Source organism: Pseudorca crassidens, chromosome 12, assembly GCF_039906515.1.
Source record: "Pseudorca crassidens isolate mPseCra1 chromosome 12, mPseCra1.hap1, whole genome shotgun sequence".
Lineage (NCBI taxonomy): Eukaryota > Metazoa > Chordata > Mammalia > Artiodactyla > Delphinidae > Pseudorca > Pseudorca crassidens.
In genome coordinates, this window is record NC_090307.1 from 74,067,997 (window position 1) to 74,092,933 (window position 24,937).

The following is a 24,937-nucleotide window of genomic DNA, read 5'->3' on the forward strand; positions in this document are numbered from 1 at the left end:
TCAGAACAGGCCCTTCTGCGTCACAAACCCCGCCCCAATTTCTAGAAGCCCCGCCCACGGGCTGGTAACCCTATTCGCAGCATCGCAAGTCCCGCCCACTGCCCATCTAACAGCGTTAATTCTCCAAGCCCCGCCCAGAATTCTCGAATCCCCGCCTCTGGCTCCCGAAGTTCCGCTTCTGCTGCCCTCACACCCTCCCACCACCACTTCTGGGGATTCGCGACGCTATGATCCTCCTTCCACTAGACCTTGTCACTTTGCTAGCACAAGGTGGCGGCCCCTAGGCCGGACCACACCCACATATCCCCCCCCCACTACACAGAAGGGCCTATCTTGACCCAATTTCGCAGGTGAGGAAATGAAGGATACAGGGTCCCTCCCTTCTTTTTCCTGGCCAAAGACCCTCTCTTAATAACTGGGCGGCCCAGGCCTGAAAGTCAGAGCACCGGGATTCCAGTCCATCTCTGTTGCTGTCAGACTGTGTGTCCTGAGGCAGTTCCCTTCATCTCTGTGGGCCTGAATCTCCTGACCTGTAGCGTGAAGTTGTCCTCTTTATAGCCAGAGTTCCTTTCTCACATACCGAGCTCTGAAATGCCAAGGTTTGGGGAAACTGGGACTGATGAACTGAATGAACAAAGCAGACCTGCTGATGGGGTAGGCTATTTACTTCCCAAACCAAGGCCTTTTTGCAGTTCACAGCGGGGGAATTTTTCATGTTAAGCATCAGCCACAGAAATATGTGTTATGTAAATCAGGGCCCACCTGAACCAAAACAGCTATCACAGCAAATTACTTCTCTCTAAGCCTCAGTTTCTTCATCAGTAAAATAGGGATAATAGCAGATGCACCTTGGGAAGGATTCCATGAGCTCCTGGTTAGTAATACACTTAGCAGGGTGCCTGACTCGGCATAAGCCGTCAGTTAGTCATGACACTAAAGATGCCTCTCTGGCAGCATGACAGAAGAGAAAAACATGGACTGTAGATTCTGACAGACTCGGCTTTAAATCTAGGCTCCACGTCTTACCAGTTGTGTGACCTCAGGCAAATCACTTCCCCTCTCCGTGCCCTGCTCGCCTCGTCTATACAGTGGGATTCGTCTAAATGCTTACCTCAGAGAGTGGTTTTGAAGATTCAGGAGTTTAGATTCAATGAATTAAATCATGGTGAAGTATCCAGCATAGTGCCTGGCATACAGTAGGTATTTAAAACATGTGGATCCCCATCTCCCAGTTCTATAAATGATAAAATTAGAAGTAAAACTTCCCAGGACATCAATTCCCCCAGGATGACACCACCATACTGCAACCATAGAATACGCTGAGAAAGATCCCAAGGCCTTTGCCTTCCAGTTTTATCCTTAAGGTGGGGGAGGTGATTCTTGCACAGAAAGCATCTAAAGCCAGAAGCAATGCCACCTCACCACACCTGACCCAAATGTGGTCAGTGGAGAGCTGCTACTCCCAGAAGCAGCTGGAAAATTGCATAACTCTTTGCAAACCCCTCCTCCCCCATCATCCCATTGTTCTTGAATTCCTTTCCTTCGTGGGCCGGAAAGGAAACCTTGGTTCTGTCCAAACTGGCCCTAAATGGAGAGATTCAGGTCCAGGTAAGATGCTGGATTTGAGAGTCTTTTCCTGCTCTCAAAACCTGATTTCTGAAGTAGCCTTAAAAGATTGATGCTAGATGAAGATGAATTTAATGATCAGGAAAAAGAAAAATGATTCCATACCCCACATGATACACAGGCCAGGTCTTATATGAAGAAGAAAGAACTGTGGGACCTGCATTTGGAAGCTCCTAAGCAAATCATTTTTCTAGTTTCTCTTAGTAGCAAATGGAGACCTTAGCCTTAGGTTGCCAGGGCAACATGGAAGCTGAGTGGATTAGCCCTGTGGAAGCATTTACAAATAATAATACTATTAATTAAATGAGTGACTGGAAGTAATCTCAGATTACTAATCCGATGTGTATAAAATGGATAACTAATAAGAACCTGCTGTATAAAAAATAAATAAAATAAAATTCAAAAATTCAAAAAAATATATTGTGTTAATTTCTACTGTACAGCAAAGTGATTCAGTTATACATATATACACATACTTTTTCATATTCTTTTCCATTAGAGTTTATCACAGGATATTGAATATAGTTCCCTGTGCTATACAGTAGGACCCTGTTGTTTATCCATTCTGTATATAATAGTATGGGATGCCTTTTTTTTTTTTTTCTTGGCCATGCCACAAGGTGAGGCATGTGGGATCTTAGTTCCCTGACCAGGGATCGAACCTGGGCCCCCTGCGGTGAAAGTGCAGAGTCCTAACCACTGGACCACCAGGGAATTCCCTGGGATGCCTTTTTTTAAGTAAATGTTAGATTTTGAGATAATTGTAGGTTCACATGCAAGTATAAGAAATAATACAAAGAGATCACATGTACCCTTTACGAGTTTCCCCCAGTGGTTAACATCTTGCAAAACTATAGTATAGGGAGACGCAAGAGGGAGGAGATATGGGGATATATGTATATGTATAGCTGATTTACTTTGTTATACAGCAGAAACTAACACACCATTGTAAAGCAATTATACTTCAATAAAGAGGTTAACAAAACACTATAGTATATAATATCACACTCTGGATATTGATATCTTGATACAATATACAGAACATTTCCATCAACAGGAGGACCTCTCACACCCACACCCATAGCCACACCCACTTTCTTCCTGCCCCCATCCCCTCCTTAGCTTCTGGCAACTGCTCATCTGTTCTCAGTTTCTATAATTTTGTCATTTCAAGAATGACAAATGAAGTCGTATAGTGTGCAACCTTTGGGGACTGGTTTTTCTCAGTGTAAATCTCTGGAGATGCATCAAGGTTGTTACATGTTTGTTCCTTATTATTTTTTGTTGCTGTTATCTTTTCATTTTTCTTTCGTTCTTTTTTTTTAAAATAAATTTATTTATTTATTTTTGGCTGTGTTGGGTCTCGTTGCTGCTTTCTCTAGTTGCAGCGAGCAGGGGCTACTCTTTGTTGCGGTGCATGGGCTTCTCATTGTGGTGGCTTCTTTTGTTGCAGAGCAGGGGCTCTAGGCGCACGGGCTTCAATAGTTGTGGCTCACAGGCTCTAGAGCGCAGGCTCAGTAATTGTGGCACGTGGGCTTAATTGCGGCATGTGGGATCTTCCTGTACCAGGGATCCCCCCTGCATCGGCAGGCAGATTCTTAACCACTGAGCCACCAGGGAAGTCCCTTTTGTTCCTTATTATTGCTGAGAAGTATTCCACAGATAGAGCAGAGTTTGTTTAACCCTTCTCCCATTGAAGGACATCTGGGTCGTTTCCAGTTTGGGGCGGTTTATTATGAACAAAGCTGCTATGAACATTATACACATTCATGTACAGGTTTTTGTGTGAACGTAAGTCTTCATTTCTTTGTGAAAAATGTCCAGTAGTACTATTGCTGGGTCGTATGGTACAGGCAGACCTCAGAGATATTGCGGGTTTGGTTCCAGACCACCACAATGAAGAAAATATCACAATAAAGCCAGTCACACAAACTTTTTGGTTTCCCAGAACATATAAAAGTTATGTTTACACTGTACTATAGTCTATTAAGTGTGCAATAGCATTATGTCTAAAAAACAATGTACATACCTTAATTTAAAAACACTTTATTGCTAAAATATGCTAACCATCATCTGAGCCTTCAGCGAGTTATAATCTTTTTGCAATAGTCACATCAAAGATCACTGACCACAGATCACCGTAACAAATATAGTAATAATAATGAAGAAGTTTGAAATATTGCAAGAATTACCAAAATATGACACAGAGACATGAAGTGAACAAATGCTATTGGCAAAATGGCACTGTAGACTTGCTCGATGCAGGGTTGCCACGCACCTTCAATTTGTAAAAAATGCAATAAAGTGAAGCACAATAAAATGAGGTATGGGTGTAATTGTATGTTTAGTATTCTGAGAAGCTGCCAAACTCTTCTCCAGAGTGACCGTATCATATTACAGTCCCACCCACCTGCAATCTACGAGGCATTCAGTTTCTCCACATCTTCACCAGCCTTTGGTGTTGTCGCTATTTTTTATTTTAGCCTTTCTGATAGGTATATAGTGATACCTCGTTGTGGTTTTAATTTGCATTTCCCTAATGGCTAATGCTGTTGAAAATCTTTTCATGTACTTATTGCCATCTGTATATCTCTTCGTGTCTTCTGCCATTTTTACTTTTTATTTATTTTTTTTAAATATATTTATTTATTTATTTTATTTATTTTTGGCTGCATTGCGTCTTTGTTGCTGCATGCGGGCTTTTCTCTAGTTGCGGCGAGCCGGGGCTACTCTTCGTTGCGGTGCGCAGGCTTATTGCTGTGGCTTCTCTTGATGAGAAGCACAGGCTCTAGGTGCGCAGGCTTCAGTAGTTGCGGCATGTGGGCTCAGTAGTTGTGGCTCGTGGGCTCTAGAGCACTGGCTCAGTAGTTGTGGCACACAGACTTAGTTGCTCCGCAGCATGTGGGATCTTCCTGGGCCAGGGCTCAAACCCATGTCTCCTGCATTGGCACGTGGATTCTTAACCACTGTGACACCAGGGAAGCCCTCTTCTGCCATTTTTAAATGGGACTGTTTGGTTTTTTACTGTTGAGTTTTGAGCATTATATATATGTATATATTCTACATGCTAGTCCTTTGCTGGATATGTGGTTTGCAAATATTTTCTCCCAGTCTGTAGTTTGCTTTATGTTTTTTCATCCTCTTAATGGAGTCTTTCACAGAAAAAAATGTTTTCAATTTTGATGAAGACCAATTTATCAATTTTTCCTTTTAGGAATCATGCTTCGGTGTTAGATCTAAGAATGCTTTGCATGTATCCCAAAGATTTTCTCCAAGGCTTTTTTTTTTTTTTTTGGCCGCACCACACGGCATGTGGGATCTTACTTCCCTGACCAGGAACTGAGCCAGTGCTCCCTGCAGTGGAAGCGCAGAGTCTTAAGCACTGGACCACCAGGGATGTCCCTCTCTTATGCTTTCACTAAAAGTTTTATAATTTTACATTTCACATCTAAGTCTGTGATCCATGTTGGATTAATTTTTGTCCTACTGGTGTTGTGGGAGCATCCATGAGAAAATGTATCTATGAAGAAAATGCAACTTGCATGCTTGGCTTAGGGCCTGGCATGTGCTGGAGGCTAAGTCCATGCACAATAGCCCTGCTGAATTGAGTTGCTGGTAGAAGCCCTGATGTAATGACTGGCCCTGCCACTTCCTGGCTCGGACAACTTGGACAACTTATGTTACCTCCCTGGGCTTCAGTTTCCTCATCTCTTTAATGGGGAGAAATAATACTAACCTGTGATTGTGTTTGTGAGAGTACCTGCCACAGATCTTTAATACAAATAAACACTATGATGGAGCTTGTATTTATTAAGCACTTAGTCCTCACCAGGCCCAGTGTTACTAACTTGCTAGGCACTAACTCTTTGAATCCTCATACTAAGCTGATGAGAAATAATATGGCTTTTAAAATTTTTTATTTATTTTATTTACTTTTGTCTGTGTTGGGTCTTTGTTGCTATGTGCAGGTTTTCTCTAGTTGCAGTGAGCAGGGGCTACTGTTCATTGCAGTGGCGTGGGCTTGCGGTAGCTTCTCTTGTTGCGGGGCACGGGCTTCAGGTGCACAGGCTTCAGTAGCTGTGGTTTGCAGGCTCTAGAGCGCGGGCTCAGTAGTTGTGGTGCATGGGCTTAGTTGCTCCGTGGCATGTGGGATATTCCCGGACCAAACCTCGAACCCATGTCCCCTGCATTGGCAGGCAGATTCTTAACCACTGCGCCACCAGGGAAGCCCTAATATGGCTTTTTTAAATCAGCATTTTACAGAGGTGGAAACAGAGGTTTGTTACACAGCAGGAACTAACTGATACAAACTTGACCTCAGAACAGGTATTCTACTCAGGCTCAGTAATTCCACTGTCAGAAATTTATCCTAAGGCAATAATCATGGTGACATGCAAAGATACAATCAATTCTCATTATTCTATGTAGTTATATTCTATAAAGTCAACAGAAACACTGAGCAAGTGAATATTGAATCATTGCTCCTAGGGGAAATAAAAGGTTAGGTTCCTACAGGCTTCTGGCCACATTTTTGCCAACCAATCAATATATAACCTGGTTTTATGTGTGCTTTGGTTTAAAGACACCTTATTTAATATGTACTGTACATTGCTGAATTTTATACATATATGTATTTGATTTGTTAACACTGAACTCACAGCCAATAGCACCATAACTCACGTCTGAATGAAGCTAATCTAACACATATACTTCCTCCATAAGGCACATCACAGCCTTCTTGTCCTTAGGAACCCTAGACAGCACTTTATCACTATGCTTAGGGGCCATTTTAAGTAGCAAAATCATGCCAAAACACACAAAGGCTAAAAATGTGGCACTAAATATACCAGGAAAGGATACTTGTTTACAGTACAAGCTGAAACAAGACAGAGCTTTGCCTCATTCAACCTCAGCTGGCAATGTGTGCACTGGGTGACAAATTTTCCTCCACTCTGTGCATGCACATGCCCACAAATGACTACAAAAGGACCACGAGTATGGCTTTTGGGGTCGCAAATTTTAACGAGGAGTTGTTGAATTTGCAAATAATGAGGATCAACTGTATACGTGGAAGAATGTTTATCACACGACTGTCTGCTAGGGAAACAGCCCTTGACACAAACAACCAGAGGAGATGCATTCCAGGGCAGGGACTGGACAGGATGCTATAAATGAAGGATACAACCAAAAAGACAGATGGGGCTAGGCACAGGAGAGAACGCACAGCAGCCAAAAACGTCAGTACCTCTCCCCGGAGGCAAAAATGACTTCCCAGAACCCAAGCACTGCCCTCTCCTTTCATGGGATCTATGGTCTCTGCCTCCATGTCTCCACGTAACTCCTGTACAGCACGAATCAGGGAGTGTGGCCTCATCCTTTTCCCCCTATGAATCCTGACTATTTCCAGGCCTCCAGGAGTCACAGGAAGTTTTTAAGCAGGAAAAATAAAAGAATTTCATGGAAGAATATTTGTTGCTTAATGGTATGTAAAAATGTTCCAGATGCTGTTAGATGAAAAAGGCAGGCCGGAAAACAGTATGTCCCATTTTTATAAAACACACACACACACACACACACACATTTTGTAATAGTATTTTGGAGGACTTCCCTGGTGGCGCAGTGGTTAAGAATCTGCCTGCCAATGCAGGGGACACGGGTTCGAGCCCTGGTCCAGGAAGATCCCACATGCCATGGAGCAACTAAGCCCACGCGCCACAACTACTGAGCCTGCGCTTTAGAGCCCACGTGTCACAACTACTGAGCCCACGTGCCACAACTACTGAAGCCCGCATGCCTAGAGCCTGTGCTCCGCAACAATGAAGCCACCACAATGAGAAGCCCATGCACCACAACGAAGAGTAGCGCCCGCTCGCCGCAACTAGAGAAAGCCCGCGCGCAGCAACGAAGACCCAACGCAGCCAAAAATAAATAAATAAATTTAATTTAAAAAAATAGTATTTTTGCGTCTGTTCATCAATGATATTGGCCTGTAATTTTCTTTACACAGATTGTAACAGAAATTATCTCTGAGTGACAGGATCCAGTTATGGGTGAGTCTCCTTTTTCCATTTCCTGTCCTGTGTTTCCTACTTCTTTTGCAAACTGCATTCAACGGCATAAAATTGGGAAAAAGTTCTCTTTTTTGAAGGGGGAGGAGGAATTCTATCAATTCAAGGTGTTCTATCAAGACCCCAAGCCCAATGTCACCTTTTGACAACCTCAGCAGACCCTAGCTGGAAGAATTTCCAGACAATGCTCCTGTGAAGATTTTTCAAAATTTAAACATGAATCTTGGCACAAAAAGTGCTCACTCATCCGCGTAAATCTCATTATTGAGGTAGTAAACCTTGCAACTGTCTGCAGCGGCATGAGCTGCAGCTTCCAAAGCTCAACCTGGCTGCCCCTCCCAAATCAGATGCCTCAGACTCACACAAAAAGGGAATTAGTGTTCATTAGTAACAACAATAAAGGCTTAGACCAGAGGTTCTCAACCTGGGGCAGTTTTGCTCCCCACCTCCCCCTCCAAATGTCCCTCCACAGGGACATTTGGCAATGTCTGGAGACATTTTTGGTTGTCACAACTAGGAGGGTGCTACTGGCGTCTAGTGTGTATAGGCCAGGAATAGTGCTTGATATCCTGCAATGCACAGGACAGCCTCCATCCCAGCCCACAAGAAAGAAATCTTAGGTCCCAGGAGTTGGTAGTGGTGAGACTGAGAAACCCAGGGCTCAGATATATGGAGCCTTATTAAGTCTAGCTGGGCTAGGGGCTTTATAGGAAAGATCTCGCGTAATCCTCACAGCAATCCTAGGAGATAGGGCCTATTACATGCCAATCTTACAGAAGAGGAAACTGAGGCTCCAGGAAAGGACGGAACTTGAGATTATGACTCCATCCTGCAGAATCAAGATCCTAAGATCCCGCAAGCTGCACAGCGTGGTCAAAAGTAAAAAACAGAATCAAGTTGAGTTTCTGACTTGATGGAAACAAAAGAAACCAATTGCAGGAAGGCCCCATGCTCCCACTCTCCAGCATCAGGGCTGCACTTGGAATTTCAAGGACACCGTGCTCTCCTACAGAATCAGGAATCCCTGAACACACAGAGAGAAATCACACCAGACTGGGGTCCTCAGGGCCACGGGACCCCCTCTGTCAAGTGGTTTGGATTTTGTTCCCTTTCCATTTACAGGTTTTGATCGTAGCCCCCATCAGCTGCTGCCTTTCCCAGCAGAAAAATTGGGTGTAAGATCATCTCTCTCCCCAAGGAAGTGCACCTCCTTTTCTGAGAGGCGAGAATAAATGGCTGAGATGGGAGAACGAACGCTGTGAAACAAAACACAGACACTCTTGCCACCAAAATTGCAAGTAGCAGGAAGGAACCGTGCGACACGGGAGTCTAGGCAGCTCTCCCTCCGCGTCTGCATGATGCTGAAATTCTTAAGGGAATGGGTGGCAATAGCTTTTATTCAAGCAAATGCTTTCTGGTTTCTACTCTGTGCCAGGCTCAACTGTGTTCAGTCTAGGACTTCAGATGACGAGCACTTCTTTGAAAGGAGGCCAGACCTCCAAGGTGGGACAGGAGAAATGGGGTTTGTAACCCACAGAGAGGCTTCTATGAGTCCCTATTCATGTCTGTACTGAACTACATTTTCTTCTGTGTTGGGAAAAGCAGCAGAAGGGAAAGCTATGAACGTGAGCTTTGGAATCAGCCCTGGGCTCAGAGTCCAGCTCTTTCACTCTAATTAGCTGTGTGGCTCTAGGTAAGTTATCAACCTCTCTGAACCCCAGTTCCCTCGTCTGGAAAGTGAGCATTGTTCACTCAACATGCTTTGAGCCCAGATGTGCCAATAAATGATTTCTATGATCTTAATTACTGTTCAAAATCCCATCATTTTTCATTTGTTCTTTCCAATATCTCTGCCAGGGCCACTGTGGTAGATTGTAAAAATGCAAATTATTCTCCTCCATCTAGCCATGCCCTGTGGAGCTAGCTGCTCTCCACTCTGGCTCTGGCTTTAACCATGTGACTGGCCTTGGCCAATGGGACATGAGCAAACACAACACATGGAAATGCTTGAAAACTGTGTGGAGCTTGCCTTGTCTTGTTGTCCTTGGATCCCAGCCACCCAGGAAGAAGCAGCTAGCCTGCTTGATGGTGAGAGTCCCAAGGCCCAGACATCCCAGCCAGAAGCTGCCAACCACCAGACGTATGAGTGAGGACATCCTAGACCATCTCGCCATGAGCCAACCTTCCAGCTGACCACAGATGTAAGCACAAACCTACAGCCATCCAGCCCCCAGAATGGTCACCTAAATAATATATATTGTTTTAAGCCACTAACATTTTGGGATGGTTTGTTATACAGCAGTAGGTAACTGATACATAGCCCTCATCCTCCCACTTTCCAGACAAAGAAACTGAGGCTCAGAGAGGCTTGCCTGAGGTCATGGAGCCAACACACAGTCTCTTTCCCCTACACCATGCAGTGAGGCACCTTCTGACATCTCTGGCCCCCTGATGCAGGACCAACTTTTTTTTTCTTTGGCCACACCGTGTGGCTTATGGGATTTTAGTTCCCTGACCAGGGATGGAACCCAGGCCCTCAGCAGCGAAAGCTTGAAATCCTAACCTCTGGACTGCCAGGGAATTCCTATAGGGCCAATTATTGATAAGACAGCTGGCAGGGTGACAGCTGTGTTCACTGGGTCAGCTCAGTGGTCTGCTGGGAGAGCTGGGCCATGCCCTTGGCCTCATTAGCATGGAAGACCTGTAATCAACTGCTCAGAAGCTCTGGAGAGATATGTCTAGCCTGGTGCATGGGGTGGACACCCACACAACAAGCTAGAGGATGTAAACTCTTCGAGACCCTACCATTCACCGGGGGACCCTCAAATGTTCACCAGTCCCCTCTGTGTCCTAGCCACCTCTTCTGTGTATCTGATGGCGGCATTAGGGGGATGTATGACCTTTCTAAAATATGTATGAATGAAAAAATACTTTGCTTGTACAAGATGGAATAAAATAGCAAAAAAAAGTACCCAGCAACTCCCTTTACAGGGCATAACCTATGTTACAGACTCTGGGTACAGCTCTCTTTATGCGTTGCCTAATTTTATCCTTCCCTAAACCCCATCATGTGGATCTAAAGCTACAGAGTTGAAAGAGCACTGGCTGAGGACTCAGATCGCCCGGGTTTAAATCCTGGCCGGGCCTTTTTACCAGCAGGAGATCTAACTTCCCTGTGCCACACCTTCCCCATCTGTAAAATGGGGGTGTGATAATAGCAGCTGCTTCATGGGGCTGGTATGAAGACTAAGCGCATTAATGAATATAAAGTACTGAAAACAAGGTCCAGCATGTAGCTGGCACTCAGTGCATGCCAGCTGTCATCATTAACACTACTTTACGGATGAAGCAGTGATGAGGCTCAAAGAGGTGACTGCACTGATTAATTTCACTTAGCTAAGTCGACGGTGAGCCGAATCGTGGACCCTAGCCTGACGGACTCTGATGACAACTCCATCATGCCTGGAAGTTCCAGGACCATCTGCCCACCACCCAGGGTCCTGCCTCTGCAGCCAGAGTTCCTGCCCCAAAGTCAAATGAGGACTCGCTCTTTAAGTTCCTAGCTACACAAATGGATTGCAGGATGGTTCCTCAGAAATCCACACCCAGCCTTCAAAACCCAAGGGAAAGACCTTGTTACAACATTTATTACACTGCGTTGGAATAATTTGCTTTTCTGATCATCTTCCCTCACAGAGATAGTACCATATACTACGGGTCTCCCGTGTGCTGTGTCCATATGCAGACATTGCCTTATTTAATCTGCACCACCACCCAGCAAGGTACATTGATTATGCCTAGTCTACAGGTCAAGAACTGAGGCTCTGAGTGGTACAGGCATTTGATCCACAGCACACAGTTGGGATTCAAATAGGAGTCTGTCTTATTTTGTGATGTGGGCTCATTCGAGGCACTGCAGGACCTTTTACTACCAACAGTAATAAACTCAGTACTTGTTAATTCATGCCAGGATCCAGGTCCAGTACTGTTTCATAGGCATATCTCATTTAATCCTCAAACCACTGCAAATAAATACTATTATCTTTTCCTTTTAGAAGAGGAAACTGAGGCTCAGAAAGGTGCAGAAACCTGTCCTGTGTCACAAAGCTTGTAGACAGGCTAGCTGGGATTTGAACCCAGTACAAACTATAACAACTGTGGACTTTTTACTCCATCTGCTGCCTCTGTGAATAACTTCAAGCACAAAAACTATAACTTACACTCCTTCGAACTGTCTCAACAGTGTCTGAAATGCTAAATAAATATTTACTGAGCATACCAACAACTGAATGAATGGAGGGCTTGGTATCTCTCCAAGCGCTCAGGCAGGTTCCTCGGGTCTGCGCATCACGTGGGGAATCTTTTGAGCACATGTGCCAGAGAAATGGAAGCCGCCTTGCTCATGATAACCCATATCCTGGTTGCATGGCCTCTGATGAAATATTCCTTTGCGAGCCAGATGTTTTTGCTTCCACTCCTTAAAAAGCTTTTGAGAATTCAGAGAAAGCAAGGAGCAATTCACTGACAACAGACTGGGCTTTCTCTGCTGCCCGGCTCAGGTTATTAGATGGTTTAGCTGGCCACAGAAGCAAGCTGTGGACATCTCTCCCTGGAAGGGCTCACGGCCACAAATCAAAAACCAATCTTCACATGGGAACAGTTTGGAAAGGGCTGTTGGTCACGTACGGGGCTTTCCAAATGTACTCCACATGCCCAGAGCTGATAGGATCTCCTATCAAGAGGTCACTTTAGACCACCAGGTCAATTACATGTCAAAGTAAGTGCTGACAATCTGGCAATATAAAAAGGAAAGATGGGGACTTCCCTGGTGGTCCAGTGGTTAAGACTCCCCGCTCCCTATGCAGGGGGCCCGGGTTCGATCCCTGGTCAGGGAACTAAGATCCTACATACCGCAACTAAGCACGCGCGCCACAACTACTGAACCCGTGTACTCTACAGCCCGCAGGCGGCAACTAGAGAAGCCCGTGCACCACAATGAAGACCCAGTGCAGCCTAAATAAATACATTAAATTAAAAAAAATAAAGTACGTGGTAGCTATACCCCAATAAAAATTTTAAAAAATAATAAAAAGGAAAGAAAAAAATGGCATTCTGCATCATGAGTCTAAAGAATGCTCTAGTCTTTGGTTTAGTATATTAGTTATCTACGGCTGTGAAACAAATCAACCATAACATATTGGCTTAAAACAGCAAAATCATTTATCATGTCTTGTGGGCTGGGGATTTGGAAGCAACCTCCCTGCGTGGCTCTGGCTCAGGGCTTCTCATGAGGTTGCAGTCAGATGAAAGCCAGGGCTGCAGTCAGCAAAAGGCTTGCCTGAGACCCCACTCCTATTTCCAAGTTGGTCCACCTGCATGGTTGACAAGCAGGTGGGGCTGTTGGTGGGAGGCCTCAGTTCCTCCTCAGGTCTGATTGAGTGTCCTCAGACATGGCGGTTGGCTTCCCCAGATCGAGAGATTCAAGAGACCAAGACAGAAGCTGCAATGCCTTTTATAACTTAGCCTTGAAAGTCACACACTGTTATTTCTGTCCACTCAGGCCAGCAAAATTCAGTATGGAAGGTGACATTAAGGGTGTGAATATTAGGAGGTGTGGATCGCTGGCCCCCCCCCCTTGGAGGTAGGCTGCCATTTCTGAGAACCAGGTCTAAGGAAAGACGGCAGGTGCTACAAATGTTTTAGGCACGAAGATGTTCATCACAGCATTGTTTACAATAGTAAGAATTTGTAAACAACCTATGTGTCCTTCTACATGAGATTGGGTGAGTCGACTTCAGCACAGCCACACAACGGAATAATGATTACATATGTGCAGATGCCCAGAGGAAAACTGGGAAGACATCATCCCACTTTGAGCAATGGTTATTTCTGTGAGTGGGCATGGGATTGAGTCATAGGGGAAGAAAACTGAGGTTCAGGGTGTCCCAGTGTGGGACTGAGTGAAGTAGGAAGGAAGCTAGCTCTTCATTTATAAATCCATCCTGCTGGGTTCTTTCTCCTCAACACCCCCAGAAAATTGAAGCTGAGCACCTTGGTTTCCGAGTACCTGTGTGGCTGAAACACTCTCTTAACCAGGCTATCATTCCAAACAGAGGTTTAGCAGCCAGCTATAGGGTTTAATCCCAAGTAGCAGACTGCCCAGCTAGATGTCAGGGGTCAGCTCTCATTCACTTCTCTAATCCTCTCTGTCACCTACACCAATTAAGACACTGAGGGTCCTCTCCAGCATCCAGGGCAGGAAGGGCCATAGGAGACTCCTTCTCCTGTTAATTACGAACAGACGTTCATCCCCTGCTCCCTCCCCCTCCACCGGTTCAGTGGAAAATGATCAGCCATTTTCTTGATCCCCCGACACATTAATTATCCAGGGATAGCAAAGAAAATGAGACCCTTTCTGGAAATCTATGGCCCCATGTGTCCCTATTTCCCTACCGCTCCTGGATCTCAAAAAGCTTTTAGTGGATGCAAATACAGGTTTCTTCCAGCCAGATTGCTGCAGTCTCCCTGCAGATCAAACTGAGTCCTATCCCAGAGCCTGGGACAATTTTATCCCTAAAGAAGAGGCTGATAGGGTGAGAGAATTGGATGCCAACTCTTCCTCTGCCTCAGTCAGCAAACCAGAGGCGATAGAGAAAACGAAGAAGCCTTCCTGCTATAATCTGGACACAGATGAAGCAGTTTGGCAAATGAGCACAGGTTTTGGCAGCAGACAGACCCCGTTTTGATTTCCGTCTCTGCCAAAGACGTGCTGTGTGGCCTGGGGCAGGTCACTCTGTCTCTCTGTGCCTCCCCTGCAGCACTTTACAAAGGGTAGAGTAATAAGGCCTACCTCTCATGGGTGCTGTGAGGTGCAACGAGATCACATTTAAATGCCTTGCAAAGTGTATGGCACACGATGAGAGCACAGTGAACGGTCGTCAGGATTATACTGTTGGATTATACAGTCACAGGACACCATATTTGGGAATGCGGTGACGACAGGATATATGTGTTGTAAGTCTGGAAATACCAGCACTAAACGAGTGGCATTCCGTGCTCCTTCTCTCTGGCTAAATTATTCCCACTTGGAAATCGTGGTGCTTGTTTATCACTTTGTGGTTTGTTTAGTCCCAAAGGAGGAAGAGTGGGGGACGCACCTTGGAGTCAGAGCCAGGGGGGCTGGACTCAAGACCAGGCCCTGCCAGCCTAGGCGGACCCGTTGTGGAATTAGGAGAAGGTGCCCAAAGTGACGGGGGCAGATTGCTGAACTCCCCTGACCTCAGTTTCTTCACCTCCGAAATGGGGTTAAATAAGACACAGCCACCTTGCTGGGACGTTCAGATCAGCTGTTGGATCTGGTGTAGACGGTCAAGCAGGTTTCAAACCCCAATTATTGGACCTCACTGAATTAACTGCACCTGCTCTTCCCCCAGTCTTTAGCACCCCATCCCCATTTCCCCTTAACCTGTGACCAGGCTAGGGTTTTCCCATCTCCAGGAAAAATTTCCCTTCCCCCCACCCAGCGTCACCTTCAGTAACAGCCTTAACTCTTTCACCAACAAGCTTCTCAAGAATTGTAGCGACTTCGGGCAGGTCACTTTGTCTCTCTCTGCCTCCCCTGCAGCACTTTAAAAAGGGTAGAGTAATAAGGCCTACCTCTCACTTCCGGTCGGCCAGGCCAGCTGTCGCTGTCCTCTTCTCTCTCTCCCTCCCATTCTCCCGAATCTTCTCTTCCCAAGGTCACCAGCAACCTGGCTGCATCCAGGGCCTGCTGGTCCTGGTCGACAGGTGCCCGGTGATCCCGGCCCTTTTGGCACTGCTCACCCCTGGCTTTGCTGCTGCTCCTCTGGCAACCTCTCCGATGTCAGCATCTCCAGGGCCCTCCTCCGGCCCCTTCTTCTTGTATCTGCATCCTCTCTCAGGTGTGCCCATCTATTCCCAAATCTCCACCTAATCTCCACCCCACACCTCACTGCCAGCCTCCGGGTCCAAATATCCAATGGCCTCCCGGACACCTCCGTGTGGCCACTGCACCAGCACCCCAGACACGAGCTCGTCCTCGTCCCCCACACCCACCTGCCTCCCTCCTAGGTTCCCATCTTAGGCAACAGCCCCGCCATCCACTCAGCTGCCCAAGCCAGAACAGAGGAGCCATCCTTGGCTTTCGAACCAGTCACCACAATCTATCAGTTCAGCCTCCTGCCGGGCTCCTGAGATCATCCTCTCATCTCCATCCCCGTCACCTCACTCTCATCCAGCCCATGCATCCATTCAGTGGGCTTTTATTGAGCACCTGCGGTGTTTCTGGCACCATGTCAGGCGCTGGCCACCGGCATCTCTCACTGGATTCCCGGCACCCCATCTTCACTGGTCTCCTCCTCCGAAAACATTTTCTGCCCAGAACCCCGAGTGATCTCTCCAGCACAGTGCTGTCCATAGAACTTTCTGTGATGGTGAAAATGTTCTACATCTGTACTGTCCAATATGGCAGCCACATGTAGGCACTGAACACTTGAAATGTGGCTAGTGCAACCGAGGAACTGAATTTTTAATTTAATGAGCCATGTGTGTATTAGTTAGCTTGGGCTGCCATAAAAGAATTCATACTGAGTGGCTCAAACAAAAGAAATATATTGTCTCACAGTTCCAAAAGCTGGGGAGTCCAAATTTAAGGTGCCGGCCAATTCAGTTCCTGGTGAGACCTCTCTTCCTGGCCTGTAAACAGTGTCCTTACATGACACAGAGAGAGAGAGAGAGAGAGAGAGATCTGTGTGTCTTCCTGTTCTTATAAGGGCACCAGCCCTATAGACTTAGGGCCCCACCCTTACAACCTCATTTAACCTTTATCTCCCCTCCCAGGCCCCATCTCCAAATACAGTCAGGTAGTGACTTAGAGCTTCAACATGACTTTGGGGGAGGGTGGCACAAATATTCAGTCCACAACAATGTGGCTAGTGGCTACCATAGCAGACAGTGTGGCTCAGGAGGAAAAACCAACCATGTCCTTCCACAGTATGCAACCTCCTTGGCTCCCCAGCTCCCTTGGGATGGAGTCCAGACCCCTGACAATGGCGCACAAGCCCCTGCAGGGTCTGCACCTGGCCCATAGCTCTAGGCTCTACCTGTTATACTGACTGCTTAGAGTCTGTAGAAGCCAGAGTGCTGGCCTCCACCTCTGGGCCTCTGCACCAGCACCTCCCTCTGCCCAGAACACTTGTCACCTCCAGCTGCCCACACACCCCCACTTCTTCACCTCACTCTGATTCCCAAATCGGGGGTCCCTGTTTAGACTTGTGTGAGGGGCCCTCCTCCATCGTGTGTGGAAGGTTTGGGTCACAGACAGGCTGGGCCAGTGATGCAATGTCCACATCAGCTGTCCCTCCTCCCCAGGATGTTCCCCGGGGATAATGCAGAAAGGTGGTCTCAGCGACCTGAAAGTGGTGACCAGAAATAGGAGCAAGGACCCCCTGGCCATTCCTCTGAGAATCCAGCCCTTGCAGGGTTCAAGGAGATGGTCTGAGGAGGCAGTGTTTCAGTGGAAAGAGCAAGGGGCTTTGAACTCAGGCCTGCGGCAGGGGGAGGGGTGTGCTGGGCCCTATTTCTGCAACTCTCTTCCACCCACTCACGACCCTCTTTTATTTGGGGGGGAGGGGGAGCGGCGCGTGTGGCAAGCGGGATTTTAGTTCCCCGACCAGGGATCGAACTCATGCCCGCAGCACTGGAAGCACGGAGTCTTAACCACTGGACCGCCAGGGAAGTCCCAGGACCCTCATTTTCACATCAATAAAATGGGGTAACAACACCTCCCGGGGAGGGTTACTGTGAGAATTCAATAAGGGAAAGGAGGTTTGTATGGACCAGGCAGTGTTATTATAATCCCGCAACCTTTCACAAAATGAAGTCTTGTCTTTGAGTTTTATGGGTGGAAGGTCAAAGTTCAAGCCATGATGGGAGAGATAAGGAAACCGAGGGTCAGAGAGGGCCAGGAGTTTGCCTAAGTCACTAGCAAATGGGCAGCAGTACTGAAAATGCAGATGTGAGGATGCCCCCGAGGGATAACTGTCCAGTCTGCAGGTCCGATGGAGCGGAGGGACACCCCCAAAGGTGCTCACCTTTTCGAGTGGGGGGGTTCTGCCTTCCTCCTTTCGGACCTTGGAACTAGTGGGTCCTTCCGTGGGGAATCGGAGGCAGAGATGTCTCCCGAGGTCCCCTGCGGGGCGCACTGGAGATGGTGCACCTGGAGGCCGGCAGGCACGCTAGAGGCCGGGGGCTCCGGGAGGCCCACGCAGCGCGAACTCTCCTGAAGACCTTACGCAACAGCCGGTGCGGGTCCCGGTGGGCGTCTGCGTGGGGTCGGACGGCAAGGCTCCAGCCACACGCTGTAGGCGGGGCCGCGGGAGGCAACGCCCCGCTTCCACCTCCCCGAGCACCGCCTTGCCCTGCCCCGCCCCGCCTCCGGGAGCTGCAGAAGGCTCCTTGATGGTCATTTGCCATCCCCGGGAGGCTTCTGGAACCGGGGGTAGGTGGATAAGGGTAACAGGGCTCCCCCTCCCCATACTTTGTGAGCATCTAATAACAGCCCAACCCTAGATGCTACTGACCTTGTGTCTTTCCCCTACCTCTCCTCCCAGGGTGGGGGAGGCGACTGAACTCCCCAAACCACGGAACTCAGTGTCCTTCGATTGTCCACTGCCTCTTCCTGCATTCAACAAACAGATCTGAGGCTGAAGTCAAGACCCTTCTTCCCACCACTGTGTGCTTTGAGCAAGTGACTGCCCCTCTCTGAGCCTCAGTTTACTCATCTGTAAAATGGGGATGACAGTAATACCACTTTCATCGTGGTATTTCAGGATTTGATGAGAAAACAAGTAGGCCCTCAGCAAGGGAGTCTGTTATTGTTGTGCTCTCCTCCACTCCCCCCAGCCCCTCAACCCAGGAGCCCCCTGCCTGGTCTACCCAGACGCCCAGCCCTGCTGGTTATTTGGGGTTGCATAGGGAGAATGGCTAAGGCCAGAGCTGTAATCAGCAAGATATAGGCTCTGCTACGTTGGACAAGACACTGGCCCTCTGTGGGCCTCAGTTTCCCCATCTTTGCAAGACAGGAGCTGTAAAAACTGAGAGACAGCAGTGCCTGGTGCATTTATGGAGTGCCGACAGTATACTCCACACTTCATCTGCTTCCTAACAACCCTAGGGGGTTGCCAGTGTCAGCAACAGCCCCATTGTACAGGAAGGGAGGCTCAGAGAGGTGGGGTGACATGTTCACAGTCACACAGCTAGGAGTAGCGGTGCTGGGCTTGAAGCCTCACTCTCCTGTCTGAGGACCTTGGGCCCCTGGGAAAGCAGGGCTAACTCTGGAGGGACTTCCTCTCCCCCTCCCTCCTCCCTCCTTCCCAGCCTCCACTGGGAGGTGTGCCCTGGAGGAGCAGCTGCCACCCCACCTCCACCAGGCTCAGCACAGAGGCAAGGGCAGGGCTGGTGCTCTGTCTCCACCTCATCAGAAATGGGATGGAAAAACACAGGAGAGTCGGCCTGGAGGGGAGGGCGCTCAGGAGCTGGCGCTGGCTCTCTGGGGCTGCAGCACAAAGAAGTGAAACAAGATTCAGTTCCTTCGGGCATCTGAGCACCTACTGTGTGCCTGGCACTGAGTGGGGCCCGAGGGGCGGGTGGGAGAGTAGGAGCCATCCCTGCCCCCAAAGAGCTCATTCTCCATCACACAAGCCGTCCGTTACTTCACTTACTATAGGGGACTCACTATGTCCCTTCATTCACCACCACTGAGCTACGGGTGCTGTTATCATCCCCACGGGATGTATCTGGAAAATGAAGCCCAGAGAAGGAAAGTGATTTGTTTGAGGTCACATAGATAGTCCATTTCGAAGCTGAGAGTTGAATCCTTTTTTTCTCTACAGTGCTGTTTACTGAGCCTCAATTGTTTCTCTACAGTGTTTACTGAGCATCTACTATGTGCAGTCATTGTAGGTCATCTCCAACCCTCCCCACAGAGGGAAACCTCAGAGTGGTTAGGTAATTGGTTCAAGATCACACAGCCAGGAAGTGGCAGAGGAATGATTCAAACTCAGGCTTGATTCTCCCAAACTTCTCCTGGCCTGAGAGGGGGAAAAGAGATCAGCTCCACCATTCATTTGTTTATTCATTCAACAAATATTTATTGAGCATCTACTCTGTCAGGTACAGGCACAGGGTGGATCACAATAAACCTGCCCCAGCCACTGCCCTCAGGGGGTCCATGGTCTTGAGCATGCCCATGGGGTACTCGGACAGAAGAGCCACCTCTTCCAGAATTGGGGCGGGACGAGGTGCTGCCAGGGATGGCTTCCTGGAGTTGGCTCTGGAATCCTGTCTACCTTCTGGCTGGGCAACCCGGCCCCAAAGTCATTTACCTTCTGAGTGTCTTCATCCGAAAAATGGTGACAAAGTCCACCTTGTCCAGTGTGGCTCAAGAAATGTCACCTGTCATTACTCACATTATGGTCCCAACTGAGCCCTCACGGCAGGGCAGAGAAAGTGGGCAGGGAGGGAAGGGGTGTGACACCATTGAGGTCTAGGCCCTGGTTGGGGACAGGCAGAGGGCACCGAGACCCTGGGAGCCTAAGAACATGGGGCAAACCAGTGAAAAGAAACCCCAAAGGCCTCCGGCAGGGAGTGGCTGCAGGGAGTCTAGGGCCAGGTCTGTGACCTCGGGGGGGACCACTAGGACCTCCAGCGGGAATGAGGTCAGGGCTGGGGCCCTGTGATTAGATGGGAGGAAGGGACCCCCCAAGATGTTCAGGAAGCAGCAGAGGGTGGGGGTTTGGGAGGGTGGAAGATTCTGGGCTTAGAGCTCTAGTGTTGGTATAACCTGGGTTCAGATCCCATCGGGCACTCATTACGGGACCTTAGGCAGGGGAAGGCACCTCTCAGCCTCAGCTTCCTCCTCTAGAAAACGTGTTTCTAATCCCTGCATGGCCAGACGGAGTCAGATCATGTTAACAATTGTTTTACTTCACAGACGTGTGTACAGCGCGTACTGTGAGTCAGACGCTGCTGCACGCACTGCACTTTCTGCCTGTGTATCTTCAGTGAGAGGTACGCGCTCCTGCCACCACGAGGGCAGCTATCGGCACTCCTCTACATCACGTGACTGTGTTACAATGACTGCGCTTGACTTCCGAATCAGGAAAAATGACAATAACAACCAGGAAAGCAAATTCCATTTGGGGAGCAGGCCAGAGCCTGGGGCAGCTCTGGGAGCCTGGCTGTGGGCTGGACCAGGATAAGAATTCGGGACGGCCCGGTCCTGCCAGGGCTGTTCTCCAGGACCTCCAGGAAGAAAACCAAGAATTGGGAACTCTCCTCTATGGGAAATCTGTCTGTCCTGGAAGAGGCCAACGTGCGTGTGTGCGGGTGTGTGTGCCTGCGTGTGGGTGCAAGTCTGTGCATACGTGTGAGTGGCGGCGGGGCGGGGCGATGTCCGGGCCCTCACCCATCCGCAGCCCCGCTGCCAGCCGCCAGCCTCAGCCATCTGTTGTGGCAGATGTTTGGCTGTCCATGGCAACGCCAGAACAGGATGTACCTCTGGATTGCAACAGGGACAAGCCCACACTCACAGGCCGCCCACACCGTTCCCTTCCCCAAAGGCCTGCTGCAAAGAACCACTTGGGTCCAGGTCGGGGACAAATGGTGTTTGTATCAGGAGACAGGCAGAGCTGGCATCCTCCGAGGGGTCAGTGGCAGGGGAGGAGGAGGACGCATGTGCACAGCCCAGCTGAATCCCTCCTCCAGTGGGCTCGTGTCGGTTTCCCTCTGCCCTTCAGAGGATGCTAAGGAAGCAGCGTGGGCAGAGCAGCTGCCGTCAGCAGGGCTGGTCTGTGGGCATCGGATCACTGTCTTTCCCACGATTATAGCAACTACTCACGGAGGGAGTTCTTTGTGCCGGGACTCGTGCTCAGTACTTCATCTAGCAAATAATATCTACATTCACGCGCCTTCACTGTGTGCTGATGACACAGCGCTAATCTTTGTAGCAGCACTATGAGGTCATTCCTGTTTTTCAAATGAGGAAAAGGGGGCACAGAGAGGTTAAGCTAGTGATCTGGGTCACAGAGTGGGTGAGTTAGGGAGCATGACCCTGGGGTGTCTTTCTCCAAAGCCCTTGATCAGCGTGGTGACGCTGCCAGGACCGGCGACATAATTTGCAGGGCCCAGTGGGAAATGAGAAGGCCTGGCCCTCATTAAAGAATTAAAGACAGTGACAGCAGAGCATCGACCAATCACAGGGCCCCTGTGAGTTCAGAGTCCTGTGCAGCTGCCCAGGAAGCCAGGCCCCAAGTGCTCAGGGGGTGGGCACAGTGGCCTGGAGAAGTTCACACGCCAGGACAGTGAGCCCCTACCTGGCACCCCTGAGCCTCAGTGATCTGAGTGCAATTTCTGTTCCAGGGGGCCCATGTTACCCCATCAGAGGGGAGAAGAGACCCTCCCCGCAAAATGCTGTGCTGAATTCCCTAGAACCATGAGCCTGGGAGCTTGGAGGGCAAATTGCAGCTCAATGCCAAAGCATCCTTTTATTAAATCTTTACATTTTCCTTTTTAAGTATGAAAGTAACATAATAATCCTGTTGCGGAGATTTTGGAATAGATAAAAGCAAAAAACGTCCACCTCGAATCCTCCCCATCTAACCCCATTGCTGTTGGCAGGTGGTGTATTTCCTTCCTAGCTTTTACAGATGGGCTTTCCATCAGGACTGCCAGGGGGTGAAACAGACGGGCTCCTCTTTGTCTCGGGCAACTGGCACATGGCAGGAGCACATGAATGGGAGAGGATGACGGAATGGATGGATGTTACAAAGGGGCCTGGTCTGGATGACCTTTCAGATTCTTCTGGTCTCTAAAAAGTCAGCATTCATTGATTCCTGCATAGTAAATGCCTGGGGTTGACCTAGGGCTCAGTCCAGTGTGCCAAGCCCAGTGTGCTGGGGCCCCAGAGGTGTCTGATTCATGTCCCTGTCCTGGGAGAACGTGGTTTAGGCGGTCATGGGTGTCCCCAAGCTTTCCCAGCCTTGGTGAATGAAACTTGGGCCCCATTTTCACAGCATATTTCGTTCATTTACTCTCATCTGATATTTACTGAGTGCTTACTACGCACTAAGCACATTAAGGGCTGTCTTCTTTGGAGAGAAGATGGTGGGGTAGAAAGTGTATGAGTTTGGAGTCAGGCACCCCAAGCTTCTGTCCCTTCCTGGCTGTGTGGCCCTTATCCAGGTGACCTAAGCTCTCTGAGCTTCCACCTCTTTGTAAAACAGTCACATCTACTGTGAGGATCAACTCAGCAACACACATGAAACACCTGCGAGCAGTAGATGCTCAGTGCAGTTTACTTCCTTTTCCCCTCCCTCCCCTCCATCCCTCCTGCCAGTACCAACAGTAAGAGCTGCCACTGACTTACTCAGCGAGTGGTGTGCCAGGCAGAAGAGGTCTGCATACATTACCAGCTAATTCTCAAATTATTGCCCCCTTGAGGTAGGTCGCATTGTCCTTCACCCGTTGCGACATCCTATTTCAAAACCAGAGGGAGCTCGGCACCTCCAACCGCTTGTGGGAGAATCTGTCTCTTAGGGTCAGATTCCCGTGCATCCTTTTCTGTGCTGCGGTTTCTGCTCACGCAAATGCTGACGCTCGGCTTGCTGAAACCATTTACAAAAAAAGGAATTTGGGGCTAAAACGGGACCCTTTGCAAGTATACTTCAGGGTGCATAAGCAGCTTCCCTTTAAAGGCAAAATACGATGAATCCGATTTGGGGGAGGGAAACACACCTTGTGCCGCCCGGATAGCCTTCGGAGCACGAAGTGGGTCAGATTTCCCAAGGGCTGGAGGCTTCATCTCTGACTCGGATGTTTCCTTGCTGGTACTTACAGGGAGATCAGAGGCAGCTTCAGCTCGCCGCTTCCTACTTCTGGGGTGGGGCGCAGCTCCCAGAGGGTTTCAGGTGGGGAAGGAGCAGTACCTCCTGGCTTCACCACTTTTTAGATGTAACCTTGGACAAATGACTTACACTCTGCAGGCCTGATTCTTCAACTGTAAACGGAGGGTAATGTCAACAGGGCCTTTGGAGGATTCAACGGGATTCTTTAAAGTGCTGGGTACGTGGAAGGCTCAGAAGTGTGGTTCTGCTCCCTCGTTGAGGGCGCAGGGGTGGGTGAGTGGTGTTTTCTGGGCAGAGCTCACTTTGTGCACTGCGGCTGGACATCTTTGGAAAGTGCTTTCCTACCATGAAGTGAATCCTTTTGAAATGCCACGTTGTCCTCCATGGTCTGCTTTCTGGAACCTCTTCCAAGCATCTTGCCAAGAGGGGCCTCCCCCACCCCCCCCACCCCCAGCATGCAGCTCCTCCCCTGCACAACCACGCCCCCTGCCAGCGAGACCTGGGATCACATTCAACCTCAGGATTGCTACTAGGAGGACGAAATCAGGATCAAAGCAGTCAGTTACAGGAAGGTTCTCCGAGGACTTGAGTGAAAGAGTATCTGATGATCTGGGAACACCCACGTTCTGCAAGGGCGATGTGGGTGGGTGTTGTCTCCAGAACGATGTGTGGAATGTGATTGTAACTAGCAAAGGGAAAGCCTACTCAATTGCATCACGTTCTTATTTCAATGGTTTCTAAACGTGGCATCAGAATTCCCAGGGAATCCATGGGAATCATACAGAGCGCTGGGCCCCACCCTCAGCCTCTGTTTCACGTTTGCAGCCCGAAAAGAATTTGTTAGGTGTCTCCAGCCTTTCCTAGGATGAGCGTCCTGAACCATGACCCTCAGTGGTTCAGTTCCAAAAACCTCTTACAGAGAGGGCTGCATTACAGCTTGGTGGTACCAACGAGTACAGTCACGCCACTCACGTCTTGCTTTGATTTCCTACTGAATAAGCAATTCCTAACCATACTTTGGCTTCACGTGTAGATTTTCCTAGAAGGGCTCAATGTGGTCATCGGCAAATGAGAGTAATCTGGTCCACCTGACGGTTTTAATTCTTTTTGTAAAGTGAAAAACTTGCCTTCTGGTCCTGTGAGTCCAGGTGAGGGGCAGAGTAAGTCTAGGTGAACTAAACAAAGTCTTCTCTGGATCCACAGGCGCTGGAATTTCATGGTCACGTCAAGGCACTAGTGGCAGATGGTCAGTGCTCACCCACGTGACTCGCGCGTTGGAATGTAATGTGTGGCACCCAAAGGCGGTGAAGAGGGAATGTG

General features: G+C 48.7%; 1 long non-coding RNA gene and 1 other non-coding gene across 2 annotated transcripts; both read right to left on the reverse strand.

Moving 5' to 3' along the window:
* Positions 1-2,267: 2,267 nt before the first annotated feature.
* Positions 2,268-2,340, reverse strand: TRNAE-UUC (transfer RNA glutamic acid (anticodon UUC)). The gene has a single exon. It is a non-coding gene; the product is annotated as a tRNA-Glu (tRNA).
* Positions 2,341-22,232: 19,892 nt separating this feature from the next.
* On the reverse strand, positions 22,233-24,048 carry LOC137203740 (uncharacterized). The gene is made up of 2 exons (XR_010933273.1): positions 23,508-24,048; positions 22,233-23,377 (listed from the first exon to the last, which is right to left on the reverse strand). It is a non-coding gene; the product is annotated as an uncharacterized lncRNA (long non-coding RNA).
* Positions 24,049-24,937: the final 889 nt, after the last annotated feature.